The sequence below is a fragment of the Bombus flavifrons genome, chromosome 8 (genome assembly GCF_040668555.2).
Source record: "Bombus flavifrons isolate JBK064 chromosome 8, iyBomFlav1_principal, whole genome shotgun sequence".
In the NCBI taxonomy this organism is placed as follows: Eukaryota; Metazoa; Arthropoda; class Insecta; order Hymenoptera; family Apidae; genus Bombus; species Bombus flavifrons.
In genome coordinates this window covers 4342275-4368991 of record NC_138449.1, presented here as the reverse complement: position 1 = coordinate 4368991, position 26717 = coordinate 4342275, and the positions used below count along the sequence as shown (strand labels likewise).

Genomic DNA, 26717 nt, shown 5'->3' with positions numbered 1-26717 from the left:
TTATTTATTGAGCCAGGATTTTCAGATATGTATAGCGTTCTGCAAAAGTCTTGAGCTATCTATATTGTCATGACATCTAAATCATATTTTTAGAAAGTATTTTCACACAGCGTTATATAAGAACAAACCTTTGAACTATTTCATAGTACTATTTATTTATAACTTAGTCTTAGATTATACATTTTTTATATATATTTCAATGAATTCTAAATTACTTTGTATTTATACTGGTGTTATGTTACACTTGTGTTGCGTGTTCGGTTATTATTTTATTGTAGCAGAATTTTTTCTGAGTATAAATGGAAGAAGCTTGTTACGACGAAATGAAGATTAAAGAACGTATAAATAATTATTACAAGGCATGAACAGTGACTATACTTGTGTCATATCTTGTAATTAATGACAAAACAATTCTCTTTTGTGTTGCAAATATTTTTATAACATGAATAGATGTAGCGCAAGAATAATACATTCACAATGTATAAACCGTGAATTTCTCGATTATTTTGGATTCTTTTTTTATAGAAAATTAGCTTATTGATTTTGAATTATCCTAAATATAAGTTGCTGGTTTTAATTCTTGTGTAGATTATTTTGTTGAAAAATATTCGGGACGTACTACAATACTTAACTGAAATATTTCTCCAGCTACCTCTTTAGACTCTTCAACTGAAATTGAAAAAAGCTGAGTGAAACCAAGGGAATAAATTCCTCAAAAAGGTACGCGACAAAGAGAGCAATTAGTCTCGAAGAAAAACCGAGCAATTGTAGGTTAGAGACAAAACTCGGAAGGGACAAAGTATCGAGATGGTGGACAATGGAAATTGAAAGGAGCTCCTTTACAATAGACGAAAGGCTTGAGATGAAAACAACCGGGTACAATAGACGAGCGCATGAAACCAGATAATGAAAAAGAACGAAAGAAGAAAGCCTTCATAGAAAGATGATAATATCTTGTTGTGTGTTATAAATCGATATAAAAACTGATATAGTGATTTCAGATAATATTCGAGCATTTATCACTATTCGAAGATTTTTAAGAGTACAACATTATGTGTGCTATAAGAAACTTTTTGAAATGTCATTATGTCTGTAATGAAATATGTGTATCGTAATTAAATTGGTAAAAGAAGCAAATCCGAAATGCGTGATTTATTTCCTGATTTGTTTCGTGATGTATTTCAAAATATTTTGGTATAATATATTTATAAAAAGTTTCAATAAGTACTCAAATGTTTCAGGCTTTAGGGCTTGTATCGAGCTCTAAGATCATCAACAGTATTCAATAAAATAATGATGATTTGCTTAATTATCTAGTATGAAAAAGAGAATGATCAGAGAAGGGGGAAAGTGGTAGAAACTCGAAGAGATTTAAATTGTGAACCTCAAGCAACCCTGTAAAGGAATGTTTGAAGTTTTTATTTGGACACCGTGAAACTGGACGAAGATCAAACTAGGGAAATAATCCTTGTTGCAGAATTCCCTTGGAAGGGAAGATAAACCGAGAGTAAAGAGAAAAACAGGAGAGATCGTGTTAAACTGGTTCAGATCCAGCGTAGGACGATATTAAAGATTCGTTCGATCCGGGAAAATCAAGCAATAGGAAAGATTATTTTATCAGGAGAGAGCAGAAAGTCGCTTTTGCCTGCTCCACTAATGAACTGATTAATTTAGCATGTATTTACGCAAGACAACATCGAAACTATAATTAACAGGAGCGACTTCAACGATTCCTTTGCTACATCGATTTTATAGCAGCCGGTCGATATTGATAACAAGCAAGAGAAATGAAACGAGATCAGAATTTATTTAATCTTATTCTCATTATTCATTTGCAACATGAATGCATTATTATAACACTCCTTGATTATTACAACACTCCATTGACCAAAGCAATGATGGAATATTGAAATACCGATTAATGTAAAAATTGACGATGGTCCTGAAAAAGATTGATAGATACAAGAATAGAAACGGTAAGAAATTGTTACATTTTTATGTAAAAATAAAGGATACTCTTTTATATAAAGACAAAGCTATTTAATTATTCCGGAAAATTGTATTATTTTACATGAGTAGCTTTGAATAATCAATGCTCTATTCTATACAATATATATGCTCTATTAATTTCTATTTTCTTAAATCGTCGAGACAAAAATTTTTACGATAAGAGCAATGAAGTTTCTATAAAGAAGCATCATTTTGTACGCCAATATATTTCTTCCGGCTCTTATTTCACTAGACATATCGTTCGACGAGCAAATATTATTGCAGGGCAGCTATGTTTGCACGATGCATCCGTTGCGAACGTTCTATTTCCGACGCAACCTCAGCTTTCTCGATCAGCTGAAAGCATTTCAAGGCTGTTGATTTTTCGTCTCGCGAAAAAAGGAATCGAGTCTACTTCGAGTTCTACATCAGTAAAAAGATCAGAAATAAAGAAAATCAGGTGAAAAGAAAATGATACGAGAAGAAAAAATTTCTTACTATATTTGTTGTTACGAACTTTGATCCCATCAGCCAATGAAAATAAAAATTGTAACATATTTCATAAAGGAAAAATGTTGAAACGAAGCAAAACTTTAGCTTGTAATATTTTACATTTTCCAAAAAGTATAATGAATCACAAGTATAAGACAGGATATCAAAGCATTGTTGTAAAACAATAACGGAAATTATTACAATAAGAAAATTAAGTAGTAATGAAATTATACTCCGCAAGTCATTACAAAAGGAGTTCCATAAAGTTAATACAGTTCATACTACGTTTACGTAATAGTACTCGGACGCACAATCGAAACAAGGTATCTACGCAATACTGATGATATACAACGCAAGGGAATACCTTTTTACCTGTATGTATTAAGCTTAGTTATTTATTAAAAGAAAATGCCTTTCAATCTACTGATATGACAAATTATGTCCGGTGGAAAATTGCAAAAACGCTTGATCAATATGTAATAACCAGGAAATTAAGAAAACTCAGGAGGCATACCATGAATAATCGGTAATAGGCTTCAAGCAGCGGTTCGCTAATCGTTGAGAACCAGAATATGCAAAATCATGTGTAATCGTATGCGAGTTTATTTATTCATGTAGAGGAGTGGTCATTACGAGAAGCGTGTGTTGTGGGAATGGAAAAATGCGACCACACCCTTAATTGTTTCATTCGTTCGGGAATGATATCGACGTTTCCACCATAAATCTCTCACTTTTTCATTATAATTTTCCCATCCGTACTTTGCGTCACATTCCAGTCTTAAGCTCTACGGAAATACGAACTAATATTCGATAATTTATCTTTCTATTCAATTTAATATTGTAATTGCTTTTAGCTTATCTTTTACTTTCTCATAATTAATTAATTATTTTATAATATTAAATACATGTAGTACAATATTATATTTTCATAATAAATTAATACATCATTAATTACATTATAATATCTTTTTCTATTGTAAAATATGAAATTGAAGAAAACGGTGAAACTGGAAAGTCTAGCTTTTTCATTTGATGTATAAGTTGGTTTACAACTGTTTTCCTTCATTTGGTCCATTCCAAAGAATTTTCATTTCCCACTGAAAATTGTGTAACCACGGTAGCTGGTCGGAGAGGTAAATTCCATCGTTCGACGTTTTGTTCTTCACGATCCAATGGATCCAATTCGTTGAATGCATGGATGATTCTGTTGCCCGTAAAAGTTTCTCGGTATAGCGTAGCAATTGTACCATAAAATTCAATGTTAACAGAGAATAAATCCTTTTGTGTTCCACGACGAAAACGAGACAGAGTATCACAAGGTTCAAACGATAAACATCCAGAAGTGGAAACGTCGATCTAATTACTTTTGGTTTCAGGCTGAGGAAATTTACGAACAAAAAGAAAGCATTAAAAATGCGAAATCACTATGAAAAATCGATTTATCTTCTCACAGATCGTTAATAGACTTTGTAATCCATGCTGGAGTATTTTTAAACGAAGCAGTGCACCAAGTTTATGGATGTTTACTCTCGTGAGGCTTTTCCAGAATATTATTTCTTTTTTACTTAAAAGTACGCAATAACTTCTTCCTAAATTTATTATATAAATATATATTACTATAAAATGTACATTATAGGATTTCAATAATACAAGTCATTTTTATTAATTTTGATCACGGGGTCCCTCTTGAATAATATTTATATCCAAAATACTGATTACTCAATTATCTTTTTTTACGAAATTCATTGATTTGAAAATTTGAAAATTGCAAATATTCACACTTATCGTACTTTTGTCCTGTACTGTTCAGTCAAAGATCTTTCAGTACCAAATAATAATATTCGTAACTGTCGAAGGAAGTTTGAAAATTGGCGACAATTCTAACCACGATGATGGTGACGACACGCTCTGTATCCGCTGGCAAAATCGAGGAGAACGATCAAAGGCGTTAAGAACGTCGTCGGAAATCAGAATGTATCGATATAGCCGGGTGCATTTCGCCAAGGAATGAGAACATGTATAACTTGATATCGTCGTAAATCTCAGCTACGTGCAAAGATATTATCGACACCGAACATCTTCGTGTGATCAGTAGAGTTTATCTTCGCGCCAGTTCTATGTTGTTAATTGGATGCGCTTGTGTTCCGCGCAACGCTTTCCGAAATTTATATTTCCTGTGTGTGCTGCTGTCTCAGAGTCGATTTCCGTCAATGATGTTCTCACTGATAAGATTTTGTTGAAATTGTTTAACAATTACCGCGAAGGAAGGAGTAGAATAAAATAGATTTGTGACGAGTTTACGGTTTGCGTTTTACGGTTATGGTTAAACGTCTTATCTGGTAGACGTAGAATTTTTGTAGCCGAAGATAAGAAGCATGGTTTATTTAACGACACATGTTTTATCACTGGAATTATCAAGTCTGTCAAAATTACGCACTCCGATTTTTTAAACTTTATAATTGTTAGACTGTGAATGATTATATTTATGGCAAATATAAATACGTAAAATGTACCGAATGCATATAAACATGAATACACACAATATTATTAAAACATAAAATTTAACCGTGTCAAATGTGTAAAGTAATCGTTATTAGGTTCTTTCAACAATTACAACACATTAAAATTGCTTACAGATGATTAGTATTTCACTCTATAGGCAGATGTGTCATGGATACTTGAAAGAAAAAATTAAACAATCGCGATACTGGCACTAATTTGCCAATTCACATTTACTTATAATTGCAAGTAATTAACGTCTAGATATGTCAAATACCTTAGAAGCAACTTTCACCCTATTACAGTGTCCTTAAAAATTAATTCTAAGAATCTCCTTGGCCTCCTTCAGCAATCAGACAATCATTGTATTCTTTCAGCTCAATGAACTTTCCAAGATATACCGATTAAGACAAATTTATCGATTAAGCCATAACATCCTCCATATTCCTTAGGAAAAGAAAGTCTGTTAGAAATTTCAGACTCCCTATAAATTTACGAGGAAGTTTCTCAATTAACCGTGTAATTTAGTAAATCACGATTCCAATTACTCGATATTATTAGTCACGTGATTCACACGACCAACCGAGCATTATTCAAGTATTGTCACGCAGTTTTAAAATCTTCGATCGCTTAATCAACTTTTAATACAAATTTTTTACAATTTGTATTCAAAATATTATACAAATATTAATTTAATTATAAATATTATACAAATTTAATACAAAGCGTTTAATACAAATAGCGAAAAATATATTCTTCAACGACAAATACAAAAGAAGATAAAAATTACGTTAGAAATACAGTTTTTCCATAATCGAATAATTCAACACAACTTTCGAACTTCTGTACCTGATACATTCATGGAAGGTTTAATAATAATAAATAATATATATATATATATATATATATATATATATATATATGTGTGTGTGTGTGTGTGTGTGTGTGTGTGTGTTTATGATTTTTCCACAAAGTTACAGAAATAAGAAATTCGAATTAGAAAATTAGTGATCCTTTCATCCTTCGATCGGATATTACCATAGTGGCTGCATTCGAAATTTGTCTTTAAACTGTAAATATTTATTGGCGTAGGTTAGTAGTACAGCCAAAAGAATATGTCGACCACAAAAGATTAATTTTGCCAAACAGTACCAGTAATATAGAGATTACAAGGAGGAAGATAAAAGAATTATAAATTTTGAGATTATTCGTGTACTTGGATTGAAACAGTAGAATAGTTAAGTAGTAAGCGGTAAGACACCCTAGAACATCAGTGTCGTGTTCTCGCTTTGTGAAAGCCAAGCACGTTTGTTTCTTGTGGCAGGGCTGATCTGCATGTCAAAGAGGGGAGGGCTGATAGGCGCAGCATATTGACACAAGAGACCTCAAGGAGGTCCAAGGCCGGTTTTACTTGCCTCCAAGGGATTCCTGAGGAGTGACTCGTCCGAGAACACGTTCTTCCGCGAGCGTACGGTCGGAATGTCAGGTACAACGTGCTCGTAAACGAGTCACGGAAAAGCGTTCCGCGTCCACTCGTATAACTGTGACCGTTCTTGCGACGTTTTCGCGCCGATCGTACGGAGCCTGACATCGGGTCAATGCAACTGTATATCTACCTACGGACTGCAAATGTGACATGGCCATACATATACAATATACATATACGATAATACATATCGATAATACAATCGATTCCTTTACATACTGTTTTGCGATTTTAAAATCACGTTTATGAAATATTTCTCTATTTCATAACATTTTGTGAAAGCATTGATTGTATATAAGTTGAGCAGTTTTTAATCTTTAATTATATATTTTTGTTTATTCTGTTGGATGATATTTCAGTTTAGCTTAAAATTCAAGTATTAGATACGTATATCGATATCATATTTGGGGGTTTTCATTCGTTTTAAGAGAATTTTACATTTTAAAATATGAACAATGAGACATTTATAGTATCGAATTTTATGAAATATGTAAATACGTCATATTCTATAGTTCTTTATTATTACACTTTCTTACATAGTTCTGTATCGGTCATTTATGTTTATCGTAGCAGTGAATGTTTTAGTAGAATCTCCTAAAATAATTTTGAAATATATACTCCCATTATTTTTTTATTGTTAACCACAGAGAAATGACGAAGTCACTGCAGGTCTTGGGGCAGAGAATACAACGAATATTCAAAAAAATAAAAATAAAAATTAACGCAAGAACGCTCACGCTTAAGTAGCTGCTAAATTCGTTAGAGTCAGCAAAGTCCAGAATTACCTTGATCCCGATAGTCGCGGAGAAACCATATTCTTTAATAACAAGCATATACTAGAAATTTCCTAACCTGATTACCTTCCCGTCGCCTGACATTACCTACCACTTCTCTTGAAAAATGTTCTCCACGCGCCAACGAGCAAACGAAATCGCGGCTGTCAGATTGAGCGTTTCATTCTACGTGAAAACGCGCAATCGTACGAAAATTCTCACTCGACTGCCATAAAACAAATCGTTCAAATAATCATTAATCTTTCTCCATGGCAGAAAGCAACCTCGATATTTTAAGTAGACCAACATAGACAATACATGGCAACACAAATACATGGTAATTTCTATTATCCTACCGACTGACCGGCGCCTCAATCGTTCGACAATGTAATATTATACTAACAAGATTATTATTCTCAAAGATTGTGTTGTGATAAGATTATTTTCAACGTATCACCATTGCCTTGGATATTGCCTCGTGACAAACTATTTAGATCTTTAGATCGATAAGTCAAATTTAAAGTTTTAGTTCAATTATACTTCCGAGATAAAACATAACTAAAAATTATCCTGTGGTATAACAAAGCAATACTATTACAAATCAACGAGTATTTTGAAAATTTGTTAGTTATAAATATTTGCATATTTTTAATAAAGTATAGTTATAAATTGTCGAAATATAGTTGTGAGTCTAACTAATTCGCTTCTGGTGTCCATAATAAATATTATTCTTCCGAGAAATGCAGATATTATTGTCAAAATTTGCCATAATAAAATACATCGCGTAATTATTTTATGTTATACAGGCTGGTTGGTAACTGGTGGTACAAGCGGAAAGGGGATGATTCTACGTGAAAAAAAAGTCGAAAATATAGAATAAAAATTTTTCGTTTAAGGCTTTGTTTTCGAGAAAATCGACTTTGAATTTTCGCTCGGTAGGCGTGCGGTACGTTATAACGGATCTCACTGTAGATCATTGTCTCGATGGAAAAATAAAAAAAAAAACTAAAAAAAAATTTTTTATTCTATATTTTCGACTTCTTTTTTCGCGTAGAATCACCCCCTTTCCGCTTGTAACACCAGTTACCAACCACCCTGTATAATATTCTAATTATTAAACAAGACGTAAGGTGGAAGCAAGGAAGGAACGTAATACGCTACATCCAACCAATTACCTATTATCAAAATTCTCATTTTTATAAACAAATCTAATATTTAGAGTTACAAATAATAACATTTTAGAACGTTATTTTATCGCCACTATTCTAATTTTGTGGAATTTATCGATCGGCGACTTTGCACATTTCTCGTTGTTATCATTTCTGCTAATTTCACAAGGGATTCCTTGGCGCCATATCGAACTCCACGTGATTTTAAAACGACGAAGATGATAGAGAAATATGGCGAAAATATGGAATTAAGGGGTTCGAGGTCGTGAACACGACTTGGCGAATATTCGTTAGAGCTCGACGAGGTGTTAATGTCATGGTGGCGAATAGCAACTAAGAAGATTACGCAGATTTGCGTTTAGCGTTTCGATATTAATGACGGTGCACGGGCGATATCACAAGGGAGGATAGAAGAAGCGTGGCGTTAAGAAGATGAAAGGGAAGGGGACAAGAATCTTAACTCATGCCTAAACATGAAAGCTACCGTGGCGATTTATACCGTTTCGCGCGTACTTTGCACCGGGCCGCTTTAAATTGCAGTTCAATGCACGCGAACCCACGTTGTGCCACGATCTATTCTGGTAGCGCTGCTTGGGAAAAATTGCCATTTTTCTAGACATCTATAGAGAGAATCGAATATCAGCTAATTTTAGATTTAAATACCAATTTACATTTTTTGCATTTCTAGTTGTTAAATGAATTCGTGAAATTTTTGCAAGATGTCAAGACATTTAAATAATGTGAAATACAGAAATGTATGTGTTTTGGTAATGTGGAAATAAACATTCATGAAACATGGTATCCAATAGATAATATATTACTTACGCCCTCGTTACGTAAACAATTATATAATCATAAGGTTTTCCCTTCCTGCATTCCACCTCTTCGCCGATTTATCATCCCCTTCAGGAAGACTCACGAGTTAAGATCGCTGGAGAAAGGAAAACAAACGATATCTCTAGCTGTCTATCATTTTTATATATCTTGTACAATCATTAAAGAGCGTTATTAATTTCACGAACTGTCACAGGACACGAATAAACGATCGTTTTGAGGCGAGTAAAGCAGCACCGGTACGAGCACAATCGCGATCTTCTCTAATTGCCACGTAGCTAACCTTAATTACACCTACGATCATCTATCTAATCGTACCACCGTTATTTGTACCAGTGCAAACTCGTCGTTAGTTGTACGCGATACAATCATGTAGGACTCGCGATCAATAGATTCTCCTTAAGAGACTGTCGTTTACTTGAAAATCGAGTCGTTGTCTTAAAATTCATCGAATTTATGTAATTGATACTTCAAGAGATTTGTTCTCATCATTAATTTTCTTGTGTACAAATACGTGTCTTAAAATTTAAATTTTACACGCAACGGACAAAACAACAATCTAATATTAATTTAACACGCATCACAATTCTTCTATGTTGTAATGATAAAATATCTAAAGTGTTGTATTCACTGTGTACGTTTACAAGTAACAAATCGCTTTACAAGCAAAAGCAAACAAGTGATAAATCGTTGAAACGCAAGAACACATTGTTCGATCGTTCGATCACTTTCGATGCTTTTAGTTCCCTTCTAGGAGTTGTGTAGTCGTCAATTTCAACAAACATCGGCGACCACCGAGAATTCCTACAATCTAATGACCAACCATCTAACTGTAAATCCACGGAAAGCAGCGTTTCACGCCTGTTGAGGAATAAATGTAATTTCCATTGAGATAACGAGGCGTGCGTGTCCAGTCACAGTCGCTGAACGCAATAAATGAAAGAGACATAAAAACCGACTTGGGAGGATGTTACGTATCGAATTTTAATGATTGCTCGTTTTTCTATCTCTTTTACATCACACGTTATACGAAATTAGATTTGAAACAGTTTATATAATTTTATATACGAGACAAATAATTAAATGTTTTGTGTTTGCGTTTCACTTGACGGGTGATCGTTCATCCTTTCTATCATTCTTATTAGATGAAAAATTACTGAAACTTATAAAAATTTAAGAGTACCATTACTTCTTCTTGCGAGTAATACGTGCGTCAATTTATAGTATTTTAGCAGCCTTTATTTGTGATTAATTTGATGTAATTTCTTTAATAATTTACTTATCTGTTATATTTGAAAGGCTCATTGTCAGAAGAAAAGTAGTATGAATGGCAAAATAATACAAATGTACATCTTATCTATTATTTTCTGTACTTATCTTCTATCTTGTATCTAGGAAAAAGTAAATTCGTATATCCTTTCCACTTAATTTCTCTAATAGAAAATCTTCAATCATTTTGTACTAAAATTCCTTTTTTTTATTACCAAGTGACGTAAAATTAACAAAAGATAGACTTGTTATGTAATATTTTTCCCGTGTAGCACTCGTGTAATAAACAACCTAATAAAAGTCAATCGTAAATTTTAATAATTACCAATAAAAAAGGAATAAAATCTAGTATATTTTAATGAGTAACACCTTCGCGCTCTGAGTGTATTTTAATTCATCCCATTGCAGCAAAGTAACAGTATTCCTTCCGTTTGATGAGGGTAACATAAACCACGCGTTGTTTTAACGGTAGTCGAGTTATCGTTCCGCTGTCTTTCAATCTCAGTATCGTTCCGCGTTCCTAATCGCAAGAATCTCGATACTCCGCTCTGGCTTCGTCCATTTAATTCCTGTGGGAACCTTTTTGCATTATGAATTCATCACCGCGTCCCAAGTAGATTAAATGGCCCGATAGGCGATTATGAAGCCTCGTGGCAAGGAAATCCATTTCGAATTCGTGGAATTCAATCGGGCAAGATTGGAAGGGCAAGATTGAAACGTCATTACGTTTCTCTGGCAGGAAATTGAAAATTGAGGAAACCTCAAGTACAAAAAAGGTACGCAAATAGCAATAGGAGAAAAAGTTAAACTGTAAATGGAGATTATACTTTACTTCAATGTAAAAATTGATATACGTTTTCAAATGTTTTATTAAACGTCAGTTAATAGTAGATTATGAAATTTTTTTTTTGAAAGAAACATTTTTCGATTCATATTATATATGTATATATACACACGTATCCTGTTATTAAAGTGTCATACTTGGAAAGAATGATTACAAAAAGTGAATGCGAAAGTTTACATCCAAATTAAGGTGATGCGGTGCGTTATTCAAAAGATGGTAATTAATAACGGAAATAACTTAATGTGGAAATATCAGGGAAGAAAATAAAGTCATTCATAAAATTAATAGAGTCATAAAATATGGTTACAAAATTCCAATAACAGCATAGAATAACGATAAAAAGAACAATCTCTCAATTGCAATATATCATGATATTCTAAACATAAAAACATATTAAAGAAAACCACAAAATGATATAAAAACTATCGCCTATATAAATCTACAGAGATACTTTTTCCAAAAAAGTTCAAGCCAGCGAAGTACAAAAATATATTTATCGCTGAATACGAATAAAACAACGATAAAAACATATTTGGATATTTTTTAAGATAACCAAAACCGTCAATAAATATTTTTTAAATTTAGCGATGCGCAATTTAGTCGCGTTGAATTCTTTTTGGAAATTCAAATTTTTCACTACGGTGTTCCGTTCGTGACACGATCGTTCACGCCTGAAAGTGGTTCGTGATCGTTTCCAAAGAGGATCCCGACGTAACAAAGACGATCGCAGGTCGCAATTAAAGTTCATCGAACGGACGACGTACCGAGATGGCGGCAAGGGTGTAATAAAAACGCAGGAATGAAGATAAAGGAATTTCTGGCGATTGGGTCGTGACCCCTTCGGCCCCACGATGAACCCTCGATATACGGGCCGACATTGCCATATTGCACACGTACTGTGCATTAAGATACGCCACGAATCCAAGGAGAAACGAAGAGCAAGAAGAAGAAAGAGAGAGAAAGAGAGAAAGAAATCTATGGGGTTTAGGGCGATTCGTAGACGACGCGAAGAGACAAGAAAAACGAGCAACGAGCTTCCATTTGATTTTTCTCTACTTTTTTGTCGAGGTACTCTACCATCGTAAAATGCACTTCATGTCGATTTATGTAGCACTTTAGACGCTTGATCTTTTGACGACACGGAGCTGAAAAATTGCTTTTAACCACTTGACGTGTAATTTATGCTTCATCTGCTAGTAGAACGATCGAATTATTTTGTAATAAAAAACAATGAGATGAATGTGATCTTTTATTACGGTTGTTATAAAACAGACAATTGTGGACAAATTAAAAATTTTATCTTTGCGAAGTACTTGAAGTTAACCAACATAATACAATGCTGGTTAGATATTCACGAAACTGTGATATAGATTTCGCCGCGTAACCATCTTTAAATAGAGAACACTGACGATGTAGGCCATAGCCATGAGCGAAGTCAAGAAACAACAAGAAATCAAAATAATGAACGTCGCCGATCTGGAAAATCTCTCTCTCTCTCTCTCTCTCTCGCTTTCTGTTTGAACTCGTTACGCTCCGAGGAACGTCCAAGCTTGTGCGCCCCCTCTAATGAGAATATTTACACATGTCTGCTCGAATTAGCTCTATAATAGACTAGAGATATAATTTCGAATATCGTACGTTATAACGACGACGCCGAAACGTCATGATGTCTCGCATCCTCACTGCGAGAGACAAAGTTCTATAAAGACCGAAAAAGGGTGAGTGTGTAAAATGAACACGAGGACGCAGACGAGTTAGATCTGAAAATATATTGAGATGATCGCAGCTGTAGTTCCAATGGCGCGAAAAATTGGACGAATCGCACGATAAATTCTCTAATTCGCCAAAATAACCTCGTATTTCCGAGATCTTACGAGTTCCCAAGTCAAAGTTGACTCTAAATGAATTTAATCTTTTTTCCCTGAAACCATGCCATGTTTTTACTTTATCTCACCCTATCCCAGTTTCTCTAATGTTGAAATGAGACCTTTTTATGTCTCGACGAAAGACTCACGCGCTCTGTTTTACAACCATATCCTCCGAAAATATCAATTTAACTTGTATTCCGCAATGCGAAGTATCTTGTACAGTGACCTATTATTATTTGCTTATAAATTGGACGGGTTGTTTGAGCTTTTTGTGAAAGAAATTAAGTGTTTGTTTGACGTATTGTAGAGTGATTTAATTTGACAAAGTCTACTTTCTTTTCTCTTTTTCTACTTTATGGAAAAAACTTTATGCTTTGAATGATTTTCCACAACTATTAGGATAAATTATTTTTTATTTTTGATGCAAGAGAATTTCTCTATCAATTCTAAGAAAATTGTTTAATTATATGTATGAAATTGTAAGTACTATTATATAACGAAGGTGTTTCATGCGGGAACAAAATATTATTCGATGAATACCAAAAAGTATATAAAGTTATTCAATAGTCAATAACAAAGAATTATCTACAATAGCAGAACTTATCTGTAATATTAATAAGTGCACAATAATTTTTTATTAGCTAGATATTTTATCCAATTTCAAGACAACTTTTCATAATATAGAAACCACCGCATAATTTGACCAATGTTACAAGCAAGCTACAAGCATGTCTTTATGCATTGCTCCCCTTTTCATTTTCGTTCTCCTTCCTCTTTTTTTTTTTTTTTTTTTTTTTTGCCAGGCAGGCGTGCAAACACGCCCCTGGAAGAAGTGCCGTAACATTTTATGGTACATAAAACGGTGACTTTATGTTAGCACAATTCACGGGCTCAACTGGGTCTTTTATTAATCTACGTCATAGCATTTTACGGCCATGACAGGGCCATGCAATTCGTGCACGTCGTCGAATTTAAGTAGAGCTTTGGAACTCGTTAAATCGTTCGCAACATTACAAAAATTAATTTTCATTTCGTAATACATTTCTCTTGACCGTTGTATTACTCCATTTTATCGTGGTCCTTAACTTTATTATTTCGTTCATCACCGCCTCAGCTTCCGTTTATGTGCTATTTAAATTTCTATCGAATTATGTCACTTGGAAACTTTTGGAAATAGAACGAAATTTTTTAAATGTAATAGCGACATTAGTTCAGAAAATACTCATATAAACATAGTCCAGAAAGCGTTTAGATTAAAGACAATTCAGCCATCGCCTTCCGAGAATTAATAGAGTGATTCTCCTGCTAATTAACTGAAAAAGCAGTGCCACCAAGCGCGGACCACACACGCTCGTTTTTTCTTTCATATACACTTCTGATAATAGATTTTGCATGTACTGACACAGCGTTATTGCTGCAACGACATTTCCTTTGAGTTAACTAGCTTATCAATCATCCTCTATTTTCAATATTACTAAATAAGATAATTGTTTTAAAGTTTTCATTTTTCCTATTTTTTGTAGAATAATATAGCTTTCCTGAAGCGAAAGTTCCATATTAAACGAAAGTAAACTTAATAAAAACCGATGCTATAACTAGAATGTCATTGTGACATTTACCTTTTCTATTAGTTTCACATCGCAATAAGTATGTCACATTTATGGAACAATAAACCCACCATTTACCCTATCCATAATGCGTTTGCCATCGTATCCACCTTCATTTTCAAATTAAGCAGCTTAATGAATCGAATAATCAAACCAATATACATACCTAATACACTCTCATCTATAAGTATGAGGTCACTTATGTACGTATGTATCAAAAGGAAACTATTTATTTCTGAAAACTTTCTGGAGATTCAATCGACGGATAGATGTATCTACGTTCAATCAGTAAAACGATGGAATCCAACGTTCTAGATTGCACGAGGCGAAAGTGGATAGTTACTTTCGATATGGCCTCGAGACCCGGTATATCGTACTCGTATAATAGTTATGACGTCCATTTGTACCCGGTGTTCATTGCTAGATACTTTTCTACCGCATAGCGCGTTCCATACGCGTATACTTATATCGAATGTGAATTACATCGATTGCGTGTGCTAGTGCCGAGCGATGCAATTCGCATCCCTACCTGTTTTTCTCTTTACTATGAAATTTATTGAAGGTAGAATCTTTGGAAATTATTAACTGTTGAGTCGAATCGCGAGATACGTTTTCTTTATCATAGTTGTATCGTACGTCCATGAAAGTCTGCTTTTGTATTGGATAAAGGATGGAGAAGTTCTCTGTGAATTGTGTGATAAGAAATTGAGAAAATATTCTCTTATCTGTCTTGGTTATTGTGAAATGTAGGGGATGTTTAACCTCTTAAGATCCACCTGCGTAATATTCACGAAGCTGAATTTTATTTATGGCTATCATGATTTGTGTTTCGTGAAAAGGATAATTGCAAAGCACTTACTTTTATTTTTAATTAAATTCTTTAATTGGTAAAGTTCTTGAGAAAGGAATAAATGTCACATCCAATAAATTATTGATTGCGAATATATTAAAGCTACAGTGGCAATAAATTCGTAGTACGGTCTATTAATTTCATACTGCTATGACTACATAAATAAATATAAAAAAAAAGTTGTTTCAAAATTATTCATCATGTCGTTCACCGGAACAGAAGAACAGGACTCAAACTTATCAAAAGATAAAGTATATGACGAATTTTCAATGTTTTTAAAGAGTTACTGCAATAAGACTGAAGAATCATAAATATGGCTACCATAAAATCTTTGCGATACCGTGACTATGTTCGCAACGAAGTGTATCTCATGCGAGTTATCGTTGTCTTAGTGTTACGCCCTCGTGCTTGGGTTCATCGAATACCGCCTTAATGAAAAGATATATGTACCATAAATTCTTGCATGCGTACCCGATACGTTTCAATTCCCTTTCTTTATGCACCGCGCATTTCGTTCGTTACAATTTAAGCGTTGCACGCGAGCGGGGAAAAGCAACGAAATCATGCAGCAGGCACAGTTGATTCTAGCGTTGCGGAGAGTCCTGCATGCAAGCATACGCGTTCTTGTAAGATATGTTCGAATCTACCCGATGGAGAAAATTCGAATTCACGCTGGTGGCTAGTCGCGTGTGCAAGCGGTAGGAAACCAATGATTCTCGAAATTAATGAAACGATCTATCCGGAATTCCATCCTCGCGAAATGATCGCAGAGATGGTCGGCGTATGCCAGGAATGAATGCAGTCAGGGCAGTCAATCAGGAAGATGTATCGAATGAATTTAATTGGACCGGCGAATTTATGTTGATTAAATTGTCGAGACACTGTATTAGAAAATTTCAGTTGCATTATTGAATGCAGAGAATTTCGATATGCTAGATCATGGCACTATATGATTCTGTCGTGCTTTGACGAATTTGTAGTTTATTATTCTTAATTATTTAGTTTCTAATTTTTTAAATTTCTGTTGAATAAAAAAGGAATGTTGGACTTTGACGAAGAAAGGAATATTCTTCTGTTAATTTTTCACTTTAATAAAAATCTATTAATAATAGAAATAATGTTTGTTATTACTACAACGCGATAATACGTATAAATTTATCACAATGCAGCCATAACGGTAGGCACGGTAACAAAGCACACATAAGAGTTATGCGTTGTCTGACCAGATACGAACGTATTCTACTTCGAATACGTCTTGACATGTGATCATTTTCTAACATAATTTCCATAACAATTTTTCGAATCATTCGAACATAAACTATTTCTTTTATTCACTTGCCAACAATAAGTTTCTAACACGAGTCTGCCTATATACAGACACATTCTACTAGTCGTGGAATTCCTATTCTTTTTAAGAACATTCGCAATGTACGAACATTTTCTGAGATTATCATCGACTATCGTTTAGAAGAAACTACAACGTAGTACATTGAACGTGAACGTCCATCACGAATCAGAGATTATTCTCTCCCTTCGAAAGGAAAATGACAAAGGTATCGGGGCTTGATTTCGCTGCCGGCGGAATCACGCTGATGGGCAATACACGCGAATAACGTGTCCTGGGGAGGCCGAGACGCAACGATAGACACGCTCCTCGTCACGATTCGCGTGATCATGTGTGTACAGTATCTTCGTGCCTCTGCGAATGCACTGATGGGGATAAAACGCTTCGAACTATCAGAATTCTCTGCCTGTAGGAACAAAATTCTGCTTAGCGCGTATATTCTGACAGAAAGTTCGAAACTTGGGAAAAATTTTATTGTATCAAAATTAGATGGTTTTCTCCTGTGACCTTCATATCTTTTCCTTTTCAATTACGTAATTAAATAAATGTAAGAAAATTACGTCGAATACTCTGATGTTAACAAATTGCTGATCGATCACCAGTAAATTCGTGTTTTCACACTCGAGTGTTGTTACCGAGCGCCGCTACGTGTTAGTTTTTGCATAAAATAGCCGGTCAACGATATGTTAGGACACACGATGGGATGACGATTCGATTTAATACCGAATGAGATTTCACGACACCCATTCGGTGATCCGAAGGAAAGCGCGTTGTTCGGTATCCTAGGTTGACTACGTAGCCGCTCACATGTGTGTAGAAACATGTTGTGCGTGTGTGCGTTCGCCTGAGGAGCGGTGGCTAGGTCACGGTCAGGGCGATGCCCTCTTCCTTCAGAAGAGAGGAGAGACTTTGCGTCGGCTCTCCTCCGCTTCTTCTTCTTCTTCTTTGCCTTGTTGGATCATGCTGAAAGTCTCCTCTTGGATGATCCACGCATCCGTTCGAGCGTATCTTTTGCCGCGCGGGCTATCCACTTCGGTTAGGTCGGCCCTTTTTGTGAATCGAGCGCCGTTTTTAGACGCGTTGCACGACCGACGCGTGGTGTACGCTTTGCGTACACGATCGTGCTATTTACGTGACAACCACCACGTGTATTTATCTCTCGTGGCGAATTTATCTATCGTTGAAAATCGATTTTTGACTTGGTACAACGAGGGGAACCGTTTTCAGGCTTCGACCATCTTCTGAAGGGTCGTTTGATTTAATAGCATGAGTTAGTAGTTATACATTGATTTTAATGTTGGATATACTGTGAAGCAGTTGAATAATTTCTATTTCATTGGAAAAAATGTTTTTTTTTTAAAGGCTATGTATGATGCTTTGGAGATTTGAAGAGAGTACTTCTTTTACATATAATGAAGGAAAGCATTACTTACTGAAATGTTTCTTTTTTAAGTAGATATGATGCTTTTTTTTAAGTACACTTGGTTGTAGCTGGTTGGATATTTTACGGAACTTTGGATACTTTTATATTTTGTATATTTAAAACTCACCTGCAACATAAAATAATATGAGGATATTAGTGCGAAAGTTTTAATCGATTACATTTGGTGAAGTGCTTTTAAAATGTAATGAAATACATATATACATATATACATATACATATATATATATACATATATACAATATACATTTATACAATATGCATGTATTTACATTTAATTCAAACATATAATATACATACACATGCGTTTCTCTGTTTCTATCTCTAATATGATACTCGTCATTTTAAAAAAAAATTTTTATCTCGTTGAGTTCTCAACTCAACCTTAACAGCCACTAAAAAATCGCCATAAACAATCACACGTTTATACACAAAAAAGCCGGAGGTGCTATTCATTGGAGCTACTAAAAGTAAATATTACTCTGATAATATATATAACCATACTGCATATATTTGCACATTAATGCAAAATTTAAAATTGCAATAAAATATGTAGTATGCACATAATGCCTGAAAACATATAAAACATCAAGGACAAAATACAGATTATAACATTTAATACCCGAAACAAATCTCTATTTAGATACTGTTGCTGCAATTTATGTCTTTAAAAACGTGAAACTACATAAACATCCGCAGTTCACTTCCAATATCTCTAAATATTTAACGTATGAGCTCATAAACAAATGAAACAGAGCCTAAATAATAGTTTGCGGAACGCTTCAGGCGAGCACGATAAATTCGTTCGTCCATCAATTCTCGCCCTGAACTATTGCATTACGCGCGGCGGGTTCGTCCACGCGCCATGTCCCGCCGTTATAATTTATCGTCTGGCTTGGTCCGCTCGGGTTTCTACGCGATCCCAGTCGAGAGCTACGATGGAAATCATCGATACGAGAGCTCGACTAAACCTGTCACACCCTCGCGGAAAGATCATCGCGGAAGTCCTCGCAGGCCGAGTGATCGACTTTATTCCAAGCCGCCCACGTGCACTCGTAAATATAATTTCTCGCTAATCATGCACGCCACGGAACGCCGACTATTAACCACCCAGCGAGCCACGCCGCACAGCTATGCTTTCTAAGCGGTTCCGCCGCATCAAGGGTTCGTTTCATCGAATCAAACCCACTCGTGATCAAGCATACCGTATGTGAAGGTTGTACGTTTCGACCAATTGAATATTCTGTTCGGTACGTGCGATGATTTGTTTGGGAAAGAAAGGAATGTCGATGGAATGGAGGATATGTATCGGTCGTTTTACCGTCACCCTATTTGTTTTTGAGTGTGAAAATACGAGGTTTGTCTGTTAAATGAGCTCCAGAGAAGCCAAATTAATCAATTCCACTTTTTGTAAATTCCTCCATTTTATTATTTAGATACACGATTAATGTCCGATTTATGCTATTAATAATTTTTTTAAACGTATTTGTTGATAGAGTGGATTACTTATTAAATAAATTAATTCTTATATGTCATTTATATTGACATATCTTTTCAATACATGTTTATATTATGTGTTTGAAAAATAATAATTAATGTAGACTTTTATTATTTCAATTTTAAATTCAATAGAAGAGATAGATTAAAGATATAATAAACTGAGGCTGATCAAAACAGTAAAAAAATACAGATACGTTTGCATTGATTTTGACAGAAAAGCTGGACGCGTGTTTGATGACAGACACGCCATTTCTACTTACCGTTTCATATCGTACTACAAGATCCGGCTGAATAACATGTACAAGCGAGCACGACGTGATTCCTTGTGGAAAAATAAGAAAGACATATAGAATAAAATTTGTCCATTCTCAATTTAGTTTTCGAGAAAATCGAATTTGAAAATTTATGAAGTTATAATTGAATATGACTAATTCCGGACCGGACTAAATAACCGGCAGAGGTTGTTTTATATGTGAAAATAAGTCGAAAATGTAGAATAAAAATTTCTTATTTTTACACAAGGAATCACGTTGTGCCCGTTAGAGCATATTATTCGGTCGGATCCTGTATATCGTGTCTTTCACGTTCTTAACAGAAATAATACTCATTTCTCTAACTTAACAGCGAGTTCAATTTTAATCTTATTAAATCCACCACTCTTCCAATACTTCTCTAATTCCTATGACTATTACTAATACGTAGTTCAACATTTGCAATTGCACGATACCCCAAGGGTCTATCTAGAGAACATCGTGCGCGGTTGCTCTTATTCACTGGTATCGACGATCGTTCGTGAGACGTCAGCCTATCAGCGTATGCAATCGCGAAACCAGACGGGGGAAGCCCTATAGCTGTACTCTCCCGTATAATGCAGTTATCGCCGCGGCTGGCCACGTTAATTGCATCGCGAGAAAGTGGGGCATCTCGAATCAGCGATCTCTTCCTGTCCTCTCTCTGTTACGGAGGCAAGGGGACTCCGAATACCCTTCTATTACGCGCATATATCTAAACGCCCTACGCCCTCTCTTGGGATATGTGAAAAGGCATGCAGATGCAAATATACCTGTGTGTGAAATATATATGCTTATATAAATATATCCTCCGCCATCTCGACGATTTATTCCCGTCACAACCGTGAGAATCGTTCCATGCATCGGCTCGATTATCGTCCCGCGACGAGACGCGAGTCACTTTCTCCGCGACGTAACTCAAATTCTTCGTAGGCATACGAGCGTCGCCGTTTCGCTCGAGCCCGTTTATTTTCGCCGCGTGACGAAATTCTCCTACGTTTCCAGCGAAACCAACAGGCCAGGCGAACACACCGTTCCTTCGATTAGACTCGGGAGAGCTTTTCAAATTGGAAGTTTTAACGGTTGATGAATGTGTTCGCGTTTCAGTACGCGCTCAGTAAGATTTCTTCAGTTATATATGTATTACTCACGATTTACATTGATTTTGTAACTCTGCTATTCACTTTTTTCATCTTTTTGAAATATTTCATTTATAAAAAGCTACCTATATTTTCATAACATTTATCGTAATATAATATTTATTTTAGTTCGTACCTATCGCACCTACATTCTCGTAACACATGTTACAAGACACCTGCTAATTTTGTCATTGAAGAATATTTGGAAATTTCTTTTCATAGAAGAATAGTTATATTCGTATCTAATTGGAACATTTAACTCGAATATAAATCGTAATTTAATTTTATGTTTGAAGTCATTTTCTGATACTTATAATAATAATCTAATACTAACATAATCTTTGATAGAGTTTTTATCTTAATCAAATGAAATACTACATCAGAATGTTCATAAATACCACTAATATTGACATTGCCCAATCATTGAACTTCCTTATACGTTGCTCAATCTTTAATACGATGTAACAGTAGTTAATCACTAGGAAGCAGTGGTTAACTACTGTTCCAACACGTACAAACGCATCGTCATCTAGCCGTACAAATTCAGTCTTCCTGCATCCGTGAGAAATACATCATCGCGCGACTAGAATTCGTAAAGATGATTTCGTGATTCGAGCCACTTTCTCTTTGGTCGCAAATCGAATTCCATTTGTCAGAATGGAACGAGCGTTCGTGGCCAACCAAACGTAATCGATTGTGTCTACTTTAACGCTGATTATTCATTACCACATTACATAAACATCTTGCTAAACGATTACCGGAAAGTAGCTTGCTTGGATTTTAATACATTTTACTGTTACAGCTGGATTTCCTCTTTTACGAAGACAACAAAACGATAATTCTGCACGTTCCTGCAGAGAATCGGCGTGTGCATCGGGAACTTTGCAGAAACGATTTCGTGATTCGAGCCACTTTCTCCTCGACGTAATTCGGATTCCTTATATGAACGCGTGTTCGTGTTTCGTTTCACGTTATAGTGTGCTATCGGAAATGATTAAAATCCGCGTGAAATCGCGGACAGAGGAGAACGAAAACACCGACATAAGGACAACGGGCGAATTGCGAAATCGGGTCGACGAACATTGAAGTCGAAGGAAAAAAATGAATTTTACATTACTACAGGAGATTCTGAACGCGGCCAAGATTGTTTAGAAAGCTGATTTCGACGCCGCTTCGGAGAAATGCTAAAACTTCCTCCGTTGCCTTGCTCCTCTAAATAAGAAGGTTAAGGTTAAAGGTTGCTGCTAGCTACCCGAGTCTTACAAGATATCGTACTCTCTGAATGTTGCAACGCGGTATAAACGAGTTCTACCATCGTGAAATTTGTCCTATTAATTAAATTACTGTATAGTTGAAACAAATCTCTTTCCATCGATCATTTTTTCGTTTATTAAACACTTAATTCTAAGTATTCTTACTTCGTTCATCAAGTTATGTATATCAAACGTCTTTGTACACGAAAATAAAATCTGAACTTATATACGTTCTCATGCTACTAACACATAGAAAAGTAAGTAATTTTACTTCAACAAAATTGATTTTAACTTTTATAAACTATTAGAAACTTACACACTTATGTTTCAAACCCTATTAACTTTTCCCATCTTATGTGTATAGATCCAGGATCTATATAAACTGATACTGTATTAAATATATATTCTACCAAATTTTTGAATACAACCATATTATTTTTCATAATCATTTTAATAAGGTAACAAATAATTCTGAAAAATTTTAAAGTACCCTTCCAAAAATCTCGGAATGTTTATATTACACGTAACCAATTAGTGTGACGAAATAAGACGCTCAAGGAATTCCAACGAAGACGAGAACAACTTTTGCGAAAACAGTTTTGCCTTGTAAACTAGATCTACGTGCAGGATAAGTACGTAACAGGCTACATACATATAACATGAGCGCGATATACCACATCGTTGCGGTTTTCAAATTCATTTCCCTGGTTAATAGATCATTCTTCATTATCCTGTCCTACGTTTCTTAGTAGAAACGTGTTACAGAAGCACTCAGTTTCTGTTTTACGACGTCCTAGAGCGTCTAGAGAACATGTCCACCAACGAATTCGTACGTTAGACGTGTATGTAGGATACTTCGCAGCTTTACGATGAGCTATACTCGTAAAAATACAGACCTCGTGAAGCTAGTTAGATTTACGATCGTAATTCACCTCGTGTTACGATGATTCTTCAGGATTATTGTCCGTGACTGTTCTTTCGAGTTATTTCGGTTTGCGGCACTGCTTTCGCGATATCTCGAGTGTCATGGACTTCTTATGCGATCGATAAACACGAGAGTGTATATTTGATGCAGTTACAAATACAGATATATCGAAAAATTCTTTGTTAAGGAGTTTGAAAAATTAGTAGTAAATATTCGACATGTCACCAAATTGAAGACGCCACTTCATGTGTAATAGAATTAAAATTTGTAAAATGTAGTAACCAAAACCCTGTTTGCACAAGTCTATCTTTGCTAATACTAATGAAGTCTCTTGTATTACGCAAATCTTTTCTATTGCGGTAACAAGAAAAACTAAATTTTAGAAATTATCACTCATTTAATTACTCGATGTAATATAAAATTGTAGAGTTTCAAAGAAGTCTATAACCTAGAACTTCTACTTCGTTAAGTTATTAATATCACTGATTGTCAAGTTACTAAAAGTGGAGTTAATCAATTTCAGTATATTACATTTGCATTAAATTTCATTAGACTTAATTACGGTATTACGGTAACGAAGAAAATTCGTACCATAAACATGATCGTATTGAAACAATTAAAAATAACGTACACAGAGTCTACCGAACATGGAAGAAAAAGTCGACTGCACCATAGAAAGATGATTCCGAGACCGTTAATTAAAGAGAAAACCTTAATTCTTCATTCTACCGTACCATATAATGGGAATGTTATTGAGCTTAATAATTCCATTATCCTCGGCACAATGAATTGAGATCCGTCTGAAACGATGCATCAAAGGTTTCGATTAAAATTTCGCGACGGAAAGATCATCGTACCAGTTATCGCGACAGGTGTTTGTTCCTTGTTTTACGTTTTATTTGCGAGGCTAAGGGGAGATATTTAGATTCGCACGATCTCGTCATTAAAGACTCCGGCGAAAGGAAGAAAATAAATCGAATGGAGTAAAATTCTTCCAGATAAATAAGCGATAAATATGAGCGACGGTCGTAGACGATGTACAACTGTGTCTTGTTCATTTTAATTTGAAAGAGCGAACGAAAGACGTTCTTTCCTTCGCGAACTACGCAATACGCGACGAAATAAATCACCAGGAAGAATATCTATGAACAGATAGGATCTCGTTGTTTCACATGATCGGTGCAAGGGGTGTCATTGATCCACCTTTAATGGTTCGTTCTCACGGATGTCGAGAATATTAATGATCCACTTAAACCGACAATAATATGTTTATAACGGTGATTTATAATATACGCGAAGCAACCAACGGCAGCTCCATATCTTTCACATTGAACATTGTATCGGAGGACGATCCTAAACAATTTATGGCGATCTGTCGCCTCTTCCTGCAACGTGACGGGGAAAGAGTATACATAAACGAAAATTCCGGAGTAAAATGATCGTAATTCTAAAATAGTAAAATTTTCTATATTTGAGAAAGAAACTTTCGAACCTTTTCCTTTATACGTAAACCAAGATTTAGTATTTTTGTAATATTACAAGTTTTTTTATTCAGCATTCAATATGTTCTTAGAAAGTCTGCATGTAGATTTTATGAAAGTAAAATCTGTTTTTATATTGAGTTGGCAACTAAGTGAATGCGGATTTTGTCCTACCTAAAGGTATTTAGGTGTTAATGACCTAATGAGGCTAATGAGGTGTTTTGTCATTAACACCTAAATACCATTAGGTAGAACAAAATCCGCATTCACTTATTGTCAACCCAATAGTTTAGACTTTGATCTGAATCTAGGATTCTTTTTTCTCTTCTCTTCTGTCTCGCTTCTTTTTCATTTTTATTTTTTCTGGATCGTGCTCGTTTGTTTTTTTTACTGCAAATCTTTATTTCGATTTGAAACGGACTACACCGTTTTTTTTTTTTTTTTCTAAAAAAAAGAAAAAGAGGAAAGACTGCTATGTATTTTCATATAATTCCAAGAAGTTTTCAATGACCGTTTTATGTAAGCTAATGAGTGAACACATCGTTGAATAGACATGTAACATAAATTGATTTAGTGGTAGTCTTTATGGCAAGGATGACGAGATTAAGGCTACGACGATTAGTTTACGTCTTGGCTGAAAGTGATGACTTAATGTTTGTTTTATGATAGCTATATTCAGTTGTTCATTTACGTTTTTATGAGCGTTAACTGTTATGGTTTGGAATGATATAACGCAATTTTATGCACAAACTTGTTCTTTCATACTGAATTCCACCATCCGAATTTCAACATTAAATGAAAATATATGGTCATTTAGGTACTGTTTCATATATTTAAATTTTTTGTTGCAAAATTGAAATTCTTTATGCAATATTTTTGCCAATCTTGTTATGCAAATTTATATTTTAATGATCACGGCGATAAATGTAGAACCTAAGCAAAGATTTATTTCATCTATCAAGTATCATAACAAATAATAATCTTTGAATATTTCATACATTTTTGCATACTATGTGCATTATACATGAACTTGTATGTTCTACTTTGCATGTTTCATACATCTATTTGAGTTTTTCAAAAGCGTAAGACCATCCTCGATTGACTTATTATCAATAAATTCCGTACATGTATATCATCTACCATGTAAATCATATATAATCCGAAAAGAATTTTCCACTCTATTTCAAATAATCTAAACTACCAGAGAGTATCAACGAGAATTCTGGATCAGCCGATTAGAACGAAAAAGAACGATGCTTTTAATCGGACCAGTCAACGCTGTTAACACAGAGACACGATTACGCATAAATAAATATTCATCTTTCCTTTCCGTTTATTTTACTGGAACGAAACCATAAATCGTGTTGGTGTACGCAATGAAACAGCTGACGCGACCACAAAAGAGTAAAAAGGAGGAAGCCTCGCGTATTAACGAATCAAATGCTTAAAACGTCAAGGATAGACGTAAATAGACGGCATGATTAACGGCAACGCGTTAATTGGTCCCCAACGGTGTGCGTATCTACCTTTTGGTTAAGTATACCGATCAAACTAATCACAAACTAATCACTGAGACGCTCGCAAACTCGTATTTTCGTACATCAGTAAAAAATCCGATGAATTAATGGCGATACGACTACCGGCGCGATATTTATTCCCGCGA

At 34.9% G+C, this 26717-nt stretch overlaps 1 protein-coding gene across 4 annotated transcripts in view; it reads right to left on the bottom strand.

Annotated features, from left to right (window-relative positions):
- The window catches only part of smash (smallish), a 157362-nt gene that overhangs the window by 20896 nt on the left and 109749 nt on the right, over positions 1-26717 (bottom strand). The gene's annotated exons all lie outside the window — the stretch shown is intronic.